Source organism: Macaca thibetana, chromosome 19, assembly GCF_024542745.1.
Source record: "Macaca thibetana thibetana isolate TM-01 chromosome 19, ASM2454274v1, whole genome shotgun sequence".
Lineage (NCBI taxonomy): Eukaryota > Metazoa > Chordata > Mammalia > Primates > Cercopithecidae > Macaca > Macaca thibetana.
In genome coordinates this window covers 25465215-25475969 of record NC_065596.1, presented here as the reverse complement: position 1 = coordinate 25475969, position 10755 = coordinate 25465215, and the positions used below count along the sequence as shown (strand labels likewise).

The 10755-nt window shown below is 51.2% G+C and overlaps 1 long non-coding RNA gene across 1 annotated transcript; it reads right to left on the bottom strand.

Moving 5' to 3' along the window:
• Positions 1-362: 362 nt before the first annotated feature.
• On the bottom strand, positions 363-1485 carry LOC126943539 (uncharacterized). The gene is made up of 3 exons (XR_007721765.1): positions 1416-1485; positions 995-1088; positions 363-428 (listed from the first exon to the last, which is right to left on the bottom strand). It is a non-coding gene; the product is annotated as an uncharacterized LOC126943539 (long non-coding RNA).
• Positions 1486-10755: the final 9270 nt, after the last annotated feature.

Here is a 10755-nt window from a genome sequence, read left to right as displayed (position 1 = left end):
CTGTGGTGCGGGCAGGGAGACCAGCTGTGTAGCAAGACACCAGGTGGCCTGGGTTAGGAGGTGGGTCAAAGAGGGAGGGGTGAAGGTTACCAACCATAGATTTAGGAGGCAATTTTCTTGGAAGGAAAGGGTGGGGTGCATGCTGGCTTGCTGACGCCACTATCAGCCACTGTCCCAAGGTTTTCTTGTGCGTGAACTCATGGAGCCTTCACCACCACCCAGTAGGGATCCTCATTGCACAACTGGGGAAACTGAGGCTGAGAGAGACGCGCTCGATGGCCCCAGATCTCACACAGCAGGTTATAGGAGCCAGCATTCAAACGCCTGGAGTCTGACTCCAGAGCTGGGGCGTTTTCACACACCTGACTCCTTAAAGCTGGAGAAGCTGAGGCTCCCAGTGGGGGTGAAGTTCCAGGTTCAAGACCACACTAGAAAAGAAGAATTGAACCCACACCTTACCACGGGACACGGCCCTGCCCATCCCCTCTGCTCCCAGCAGCGTGAGAGCTCGACCTCCGGGGAGTCCCCGTTCTGGGTTGGGCGCCACTCCTCCTTCCCTATCCGCTTTGCGCCCGAGCTGTCTCCGGACTTTAACCCTGGGCTGCCACCGGTGGCTGGCGACGCTGCCGATAAGGGGAGGTGGTTGGTGCAGAGGCCAGCAGGGCAAAATTCCCCTACTCCCGGTGCCAGGGGAGTTACCCAGGGCAGGGGCGGGGGCGGGAGAGGGTGGGGGCAGAGCAGCCGGCGGAGGAGGAGGGGGAGGCATCTGCAGCTCGACAGAGAAGTGGTATTTGCTTCTCTGTGCCTCAGTTTCCCTCTTGGTAAAATAGGCATGGTTCCTTCTATGGATGTAAGAAGGACTCAGGAACCTTTGCAAGGGCGGAGGAGTCCAACCCTCTGGTCTGACTGGGAGACAAGGTGTTCCCCAATCTGATGGTGGGGGACAAGGTGGCCCAGCACAGTGAGAAAAATAAGGAAACTAAGGAGCTCTCACCAAATCCCATGAGGGAGACAGGATTGTCCAAATCCAGTGAAGCAGATAAGAAGTCCCCTGCAGCAAGAACGAGTGTCCAGTCTATATTTCCAGTCTGTCAGGGAAGGTAAGGAGCAACATTATGATGTGTGAGACAATGCATTTCTAATCTGATGGGGGAGATGGGTAGTCCTAGTCTGATGGGGGTGTTGAAGGGCTCCCATGCCTTCTGGGAGAGCTGATGAGCTTCCAAATGAATGATAGAAATGGGGAACTCCTCAAACTGGTAGGGAGACAAGGAGTCTGCTAGTCTGATGAGGGAGGTAAGAATCCCCCTGTCTGAAGTGGGAGCCAGGGTGCTCCAGTCTGAGATTCCAAAGTGAGTAAAGAGACGTGGCTTCAGTCTGAGATTCCAAGGTAAGGAAAGAGACAAAGAACATACTCGCTGCAGCTCAGCCAGCTCCTTCCTGAGCCCGGGAGTCAAATGGGCCCAGGATGCCTGGCCAGGGAGCCAGGACCTAAAGACAGAGAGGATTTGCTCTCCTGATCCCGGGGCAGTTCTGTCCAGCTCTGGGCCTGATCTACTTTTGGCAAACAAAGACCTGGCTGGTGGTGTACGGGCACCACCTAGCGGTTGCCATGGGCACGCCCTCCATCTGGAACTTGGGGAGAGCGGCGCCTTGGAAGACCAGAGAAGGGCTCCTTGGACTCTCTCCCTGGGACCTGGGTCCAAGTCCCAAACTACCCCCTGAAACTGGGTTCTATGCGTCACTCCATTCACCCTGCACATGGCAGCTGGGGGAGTCTCTGGGAAGTACAAGCCTACCCCTGTCTCTCCCTTGCTCACAACTCCACGGTGGCTCCCCGGTGCCCTGGGAGGAAGTCTACACCCGGCCACAAGGCTGACTTCTTCTGAACAAGCCTCTGCTTCAGTTGAACAATGAGTAGTTTCTCAAAGGTGTCATATGCAAAACTTACCTTCAGGCCTTCGCACAGGCTGTTCCCTCTGCCAGGAACACCCTTCCCTGCCTCTTCCCCAGCATCTCTCCTACTCCTCCTTCAGGTCTTGGAGTAGATGTCTCTGCACTCGTGAGCTCCCTGGTCAGGGTCACGGTCTGGTGGGGCTGTCGTGGTCACTGCTGCGTTCCCCTGGGGCCTGACACTGACAATGCACTCCAGGGAATGTTTATTGAATGAATGAATGAATGCCAAACTAAAGAGTTTGCCAGGGCAGTCGTAGGAGATTTTAATCAGGGTCAGGACATGGTTGGATTTAGAAGCCCCTGGGTTCCCACTTTTTTTTTTTTTTTTGAGAGAAAGATGGAATCTCACTTCGTTGCCCAGGCTGGAGTGCAGTGGTGTGATCTCGGCTCACTGCAACCTCCACCTCCCAAGTTCAGGCAATTCTCGTGCCTCAGCCTCCCGAGTAGCTGGGATTGTGGGTGCAGGCCACCACGCCTGGCTAATTTTTGTATTTTAGTAGAGACAGGGTTTCACCATGTTGGCCAGGCTGGTCTTGAACTCTTGACCTCAGATGATTCGCCCACCTCAGCCTTCCAGAGTGCTGGGATTACAGGTGTGAGCCGCCGCGCCTTGCTGGAAGCCCCTAGGTTCCCTCTCAACCCTGGGCTTTTGTACATACTCTTCCCTCTCCCTGCACTATTTATACCTAGTAACCCCCATTCATCCTCTAGGTATCAGATGAGCTGTCCCTTCCTCCAGGAAGCCCTCCTTGACCCCAGTCTGGGTCAGGCACCCGCTCTGAGCTCCTGCAGCCTCCTGGGCTCCTCCATCCCAGGCTGTGAATTCTACTGAGTCATTATTACCTGGGGACAAGTCTGCCTTCCCACTGGATCTGGGAGGGCAGGGCTGGGTTCTGTTCACCCTCTCTGCCTTCTCCTCTGAGCTTACAACATCTGCCAGGACCTAAGTTCAAATCCAGACACCCCCATCTTTGGAGATCCTTAGGTGAGTGTGGGCTTCTCTTGGAGCCCCTGCTTTCTCGTGTGAAATGTGGGGAGGATGAGAAGCGTGCATGGAAAGCCTCCCAGCGCTGCGGTGGGGCAGTGAAGAGATGAGATCCTGAAGTCCCCAGCTGACCATGGGCCGGGTGACTATGGGTGACCCACTTCCCCTTTTGGGGTTCATCTGGCTGGATGAATGGTAGCAGTAGCCCCATCCTGCCGGGACATTCTGGGAGGCCCGCCTGGGGCTTCCCGAGGTGGGAGGGTCAGGGACAGGCTGAGGGAAGAGGTGTCTGCTGGGTTAGGGGAAAACCAGCCTTCCCCATCATGAAACGGATGATGGGAGGGAAACAAACAAAGCTGGCTCCACCAGGTCGTGAGGGGAAGTTCGGGGAGAGGATGAGGGGGCCCCACGAGGCGGGTGAAAACCACAGTCCACAACTCGTCGCCAACTTCCCGCCTGGAGCCTGTGTGCCTCGGGTGAGGCTCCCTGCTCATTGGCCTTAAACAAGGCATATCTTCATTCCGACCTCCAACCCAGCCCTGCCTGCAGGCTCTGGCCTCAGAAATGGCAGCTTCATCTTTGCAGTGGCTCAGGCTCAAAGCTTGGAGACCCCTAACTCTTTTCATCCCTTGCAGCACAATTCTGCCCCCAACAGTCTCTTTCTACCTGATGGCCAGAGGGATCCTGTTAGAATCTGAATCAGGGCTAGGTATGATGGCTCACACCTGTAATCCTAGCACTTTGGGAGGCCGAGGCGGGTGGATCACCTGAGGTCAGGAGTTCTAGACCAGCCTGGCCAACATGGCAAAACCCCGTCTCTACTAAAAATACAAAAATTAGCTTGGCGTGGTGGTGTGCACCTATAATCCCAGCTACTCAGGAGCCTGAGGCAGGAGAATCACTTGAACCCAGGAGGCAGAGGTTGCAGCGAGCTAAGATGGTGCCATTGCACTCCAGTCTGGGAGACAAGAGCGAAACTCTGTCTCAAAAAACAAAACAAAACAACAACAAAATTAGCTGGGTGTGTTGGCACATGCCTATAATCCCAGCTACTGGGGAGGCTGAGGCAGGAGAATCACTTAAACCCCGGAGGCAGGGCGTTGTAGTGAGCCACTGCACTGCAGCCTGGGTGACAGAGCAAGGCTCCATCTTAAAAAAAAAAAAAAAAAAAGAACCTGAATCCGAAGAATCTGAATCCGAACCCATCCAGCCTCTGTGGCTCCTACCTCACTCGGGATGATGGCCAAAATCCTCACCATGGCCCTCAAAGCTGTTGAATCCTTGTTCCTTTTTTTTTTTTTTTTGAGAGGGAACCAACCTCTCTCTGTTGCCCAGGCTGGAGTGCAATGGCGCCATCTCAGCTCACTGCATCCTCTGCCTCCTGGGTTCAAGTGGTTCTCCTGCCTCAGGCTCCCAAGTAGCTGGGATTACAGGTTTGCAACACTACACCTGGCTAATTTTTGTATTTTTACAAAAATAGAGTCGAGGTTTCACCATATTGGCCAGGCTGGTTTCGAATTCCTGACCTCAAGTGATCCGCCCACAGCGGCCTCCTGAAGCGCTGGGATTACAGGCGTGAGCCATCACAACAGGCCATTTTTTGTCTTTTTGATGACAGCCATCCTAACTCAGGTGAAATAATACCTCATTGTGGTTTTGATTTGCGTTTCACTGATGAGTTAACGATGTTAAGTATGTTTTCATATATTTGTTGGCCATTGTATGTCTTCTTTTGAGAAATGTCTGTTAAGATAATTTGCCCATTTAAAAAATTATATTGTTGACCAGCCATGGCGGCTTACGCCTATAATCCTAGCACTTTAGGAGGCAGAGGTAGGACAGCGGCTTGAAGCCGGGAGTTCGAGACCAGCCTGAGCAACACAGTGAGACCTTGTCTGCACAAAAAGTTAAAAATAGCCAGGTGTGATGGTGCACAGGGTGGTCCCAGCTACTCACTTGGGAGGCTGATGTGGGAGGATTGCTTGAACCCGGGAATTGGAGGCTGCAGTGAGCTGTAGTTGTGCCACTGTACTCCAGCCTGGATGACAGAGCAAGATGTTGTCATCAAAAAGACAAAAAAATGGCCAGTCGTGATGGCTCAATCCTTTTTTTTTTTTTTTTTTGAGACGGAGTCTCGCTCTGTCACCCAGGCTGGAGTGCAGTGACGCAATCTCGGCTCACTGCAAGCTCCGCCTCCCGGGTTCACGCCATTCTCCGGCCTCAGCCTCCCGAGTAGCTGGGACTACAGGCGCCCGCCACTGCGCCCGGCTAATTTTTTTCTATTTTTAGTAGAGACGGGGTTTCACCATGGTCTCGATCTCCTGACCTTGTGATCCGCCCGCCTCGGCCTTCCAAAGTGCTGGGATTACAGGCGTGAGCCACCGCGCCCGGCCAAGGCTCAATCCTATAATCCCAGCACTTTGGGAGACCGATGCGGGCTGATCACTTGAGGTCAGGAATTCGAAACCAGCCTGGCCAACACGGTGAAACCCCGACTCCACTAAAAATACAAAAATTAGCTGGGCAAGGCAGTGCAAGCCTATAGTTCCAACTTCTCAGGAGGCTGAGGCAGAAGAATCACTTGAACCTGGAAGGCAGAGGTTGGAGTGAGCTGAGATCATGCCACTGCATTCTAGCCTGGGTGACGGATTGAGATTCCATCTCCCCCCAACCCACCCAAAAAAAAGTCACATTTTTTTTTTCTGTTGAAATGTTTGATATATTGTATATTCTAGATAGAGTTCAAGACCGGCTTGGCCAACATGGTGAAACCCGTCTCTACACAAATACAAACATTAGTTGGGCGTGGTGACAGGCACCTGTAATCCTGGTTACTCAGGAGGCTGAGGCTGGAGAATCGCTTGGACCTGGGAGGTGGAGGTTGCAGTGAGCCAAGATTGCACCACTGCACTCTAGTAGCCTGGACGAGAGTGTGAGACTCCATCTCAGGAAGAAAAAATATATATATATATACACACACACACACACACACACACACATGCATACATACACACACACGCATATATACACACACACACACATAATTAGCAGATCATGGTCATGGTGGTGAGCACTTGTAGTCCCAGCTACTTAGGAGACTGAGGCAGGAGGATTACTTGAGCCCAGGAGTTCGAGGCTGCAGTGAGCTGTGATTGTGCCGTGGTACTCCAGCCTGGGCAGCAGAGCAAGACTCTGTCTCAAAAAAGAAAAAAAAGAAGAAATATAAAATGTAAAGTTGGGTTAGTTGTGTAAGCGATAAACGCTGTGAAGAATAAAGCCAGACAACTTTGGGTATACAGGGGACCCCTCTGAGGAGGTGACATTTGAGCAGAGACCTGACTGGGGTGATGCAGGTGTTTGAGGGAAGGACATTCCCGGCAGCGGGAACAGCCAGTGCAAAGGCCCTGAGGAAGGAGTTGCTTGATTTGTTCAAACAATAGCCAGGAGGCCAGGGTGGCTGTAGTGAGTGAAGGAGAGGAGAGGATGAAGGGAATGAGGGGAGGGTAGGCCTGCAGACCGTTGTAAGGGCCCTGGAGTCTGATCCAAAGGGGAGATGCTCCAGGAAATGTGACTCTACCTCTCGGGGCCTCAGTCTTCTCTTCTGAGAAATGTGCAACATGACGCCTGCGTCTGAAGGTCGCGTGGGGACTCAGGGAGCTCCTGCCTCCACGGGCAGGAGACAGCCGCACAGGTGAGGCCCTTTGGCTGCACTGGTCCTGTGCAACCTTGCAGATTTGGGGTGCCCTCTCTGGACTCGGCATTCTCCACACTGTGTGTCAGGATGGGCTGAAGCTGATGGGGTTCACTCCTTGGTTCCCAAAGTCTGGCCTGCCTTGGCACCCCCTCCTCTGTCCTCCTCGTCTCTCTCCTTCCTCTTTCTTCTCCTCTTCTTCCCCCATCCCTCCTCCTCCTCCACCTCCTCCACCTCCTTCTTCTCCCTTTTTCCCGTTCCCCTTTTTTCCCTCCTCCACCCTCTTCCTACTCCCTTCTCTTTCCTCTTTTTTTGCTCTCTCTCCCTCCTCCCCCTTCCCTCCTCCCTGCTCTCCATCCTGAATCAACATTCCAGTCCGTGGAAAAAAACAGGGCAGGCTTCCTTCCTCTCCCTGGCAGGGCTCCAGAGAGGGACTGGGCCATTGTGTATTCTGGCCTCAAGGTCACCCCGACTCCCTGCCCTCCCCAGTGCGGTTATTTGAGAAAAGGCAGCTTGGGTAAGGGGGAAGGGATTGGGGCTGAGAGGGGTGTGATCTGCCTCCCCGCCCATGGCTGGTGGCATCTGAGGGCCCCTGGTGCCATAGAGCTTCGTGGCTTTATGGGGGAGGCGAGGAGCCACTGTGGACCTGCTCAGGACAGCGAAGGGCGCCAGTCTCAGCCCTTGTCTGAAACCTGCTGTGTGACCCTGGACTAGTTCCTGCTCCTCTCTGGGCCAAATCCTGGCCCCCGCTCCTTTCTGGTTGAGTAACTATGGGCAAGTCACCTCCTCTTCTTTGTGGTGTCTCACTTTCCTTTTTTTTTTTTGGTCAAACAGTCTCTGCATCTGAGTCCCCCAACTTTCCAGCTGACAAAAATTCCCTAGACCCTTTGTTAAAAATTCTGCTTTCTGGGCGTGGTGGCCAGCGCCTGTAATCTCAGCTACTCAGGAGGCTGAGGCACAAGAATAGCTTGAACCCGGATGGCAGAAGTTGAAGTGAGCTGAGACTGCGCCACTGCACTCCAGCCTGGGCGACAGAGCAAGACTCCGTCTCAAAACAAAACAAAATAAAACAAAACAAATTCCGCTTTTAAGTCCTCGCCCTGGAGAGACAGGTTTTCTGGGCCCATGGATATATAATTTTTTATTTTATTTTATTTTATTGTATTTTATTTTTTGAGACAGGGTCTTGTTCTGTCTAATAGGCTGGAGTGCAATGGCACCATCGCAGCTCACTACAGCCTCAAAATCCTAGGTGAAAGCAATGCTCCCATCTCAGCCTCCCAGGTAGCTGGGACGACAGACAAGTGCTGCCATGCCCGGCTCATTCTGTTGTTTGTTTTTTGTTTTTGTAGAGACAGGATCTTGCAATGTTTCCCAGGCTGTTCTTGAACTGCTGGCCTCAAGTGATCCTTCTGCCTCAGCTTCCCAAAGTGCTGGGATAATAGGCGTTAGCCAGTGTTCCTCGCAAGGACGTTTATGTTAATAAACATCTAGGAGATTTGGGAAATGTATTGATAGTTCCATTTCAAAGGGAAGCTTTGAGGAGCAAGTCAGAGAATTTGTGCTGACAGCACCTAACCCTGGAACCTGTGATGATGAGCATTGTGTTTCTAAAACTTCATATGCATTTATTATTATTACTTTTATTACTTTTTTTTTTTTTTTTTTTGAGGCGGAGTCTCACTCTATCTCCAGGTTGGCTGGAGTGCAGTGGCGCAATCTTGGCTCACTGCAACTTCTGCCTCCTGGGTTCGAGTGAACTCTCCTGCCTCAGCCTCCCAAGTAGCTGGGACTACAGGTGTGCGCCACCACAGCCAACTAATTTTTGTATTTTTTAGTAGAGATGGGGTTTCACCATGTTGGCCAGGATTGTCTCAATTTCTTGACCTCGTGATCCACCTACTACTTTTTTTTTTTTTTTTTGAGATGGAGTCTCACTTTGTTGTCCAGGCTGGAGTGCAGCAGTGGATCTCCGCTCACAGCAAATTCTGTCTCCTGGGTTCAAGTGATTTTCATGCCTCAGCCTCCCAAGTAGCTGGGATTACAGGCATGAGGCACCGCTTCCAGCCTATTATTACTTTTTGTAAGCAAATCTCAGTGATTACAATGTAAAGAACATCATATATTACATAAATCGAGGCAAACCTGCTTAGTAGGATTAAGTTTGCCAGGACAAATGTTATCTTTGAGGCAGGGTGTGGTGGCTCACACCTGTAATCCCAGCACTTTAGGAGGCTGAGGTGAAAGGATTGCTTGAGCCCAGGAGTTTGAGACCAGACTGGACAATATAGCAAGACCCTGACTCCACAAAAAATATAAAAATTGCCAGGCATGGTGGCTCATGCCTGTAGTCCCAGCTGCTTGAGAGGCTGCAGTGAGCCATGATCACATCACTGTACTCCAGTCTGGATAATACTGAGACCCTGTCTGAAAAAAAAAAAAAAAAAAAAAAAAAAAAAAAGAAAAAAAAGAGGCTGGGTGCCGTGGCTCACGCCTGTAATCCCAGCACTTTGGGAGGCCGAGGCAGGAGGATCACCTGAGGTCAAGAGTTCTAGATCAGCCTGACCAAAATGGAGAAACCCCGTCTCTACTAAAAATGTCCAAAAAAAAAAAAATTAGCTGGGTGTGGTGGTACATGTCTGTAGTCCCAGCTACTGGGGAGGCTGAGGCAGGAGAATTGCTTGAACCCAGGAGACAGAGGTTGCAGTGAGCCGAGATCGTGCACTGTACTCCAGCCTGGGCAACAAGAGTGAAACTCCATCTAAAAAAAAAAAAGAAAGAAAAAGTAAAAGAAAAATGTTATCTTTGCTTTTTCCATCTGCCTGTTGTTAAAAGCTAACACCTGGCCGGGCGCGGTGGCTCAAGCCTGTAATCCCAGCACTTTGGGAGGCCGAGACGGGTGGATCACGAGGTCAGGAGATCGAGACCATCCTGGCTAACACAATGAAACCCCGTCTCTACTAAAAAATACAAAAAACTAGCCGGGCGAGGTGGCGGGCGCCTGTAGGCCCAGCTACTTGGGAGGCTGAGGCAGGAGAATGGTGTGAATCCGGGAGGCGGAGCTTGCAGTGAGCTGAGATCCGGCCACTGCACTCCAGCCTGGGCGACAGAGCGAGATTCCGTCTCAAAAAAAAAAAAAAAAAAAAAAAAAGCTAACAACTTAGTCCGGGTCATAGGCACTTATTGAGCATCCATGTTCCAGGCTCTTTACTTGTATTAACTAATGTAATCTTCTCAACAATCCTAGGAAGAAGGGGCAGTATTATCATCTCCATTTTACAAGGAGGAAAAGCAAGCAATGTACCCAAGATCCCACAGCTAAAAAGAGTTCTGTCTGACCTCAGAGCTGTGCCCTGAAACCCCCTGCTCTGCTGAACAATGGAGAGGACTCCCCCACCAGCACCACCACCTAGGACCCATGGGAACTGTGAGACTTGGAGCAAAGTTTTCAAGTCTCTGTGCCTTAGTTTCCTCACCTGTAAGTTGGGGGAATGATAGTAACTTCTCTTAAGAGCTGCTGTAGGAATTGAGATCTTGCATGAAAAAGGACAAAACCAGTTGATACGGTTTAGCTCTTCGTTCCCACCCAAATCTCAGGTCCAGTTATGATCCTCAGTGTAGGAGGAGGGACCTCATGGGAAGTGATTGGACCATGGGGATAGTTTCTAATGTTTTAGCACCATTCCCCTCGTGCTGCTTGTTTAAAAGTGTGTAGCACCCCACCTTCTTCTCCTGCTGGCCATGTGAAGATGTGCTTGCTTCCCTTTCACCTTCTGCCATGATTGTAAGTTTCCTGAGGTCTCCCCAGAAGCAGAAGCCTGTATAACCCACAGAATCATGAGTTGATTAAACCTATTTTCTTTATAAATTACCCAGTCTCAGGTATGTCTTTATAGCAATGTGAGAATGGACTAATACACTGATGCTCGAGATATAGGAGTGATTATTATTTTGTGGTTATTGTTATTATTCTTTCCTAGACTCTTCATGAAGGGGATTGTACTACTTGGGATAATTCAGTAAAAGAGCACAGAGATGCCCAGAGGGACGGAGGACCTAGTCTTGGGGACATCTGAGCCTCCACCACACCCTGAGGCTATGGGATCTGACTTGACCTAGAAAC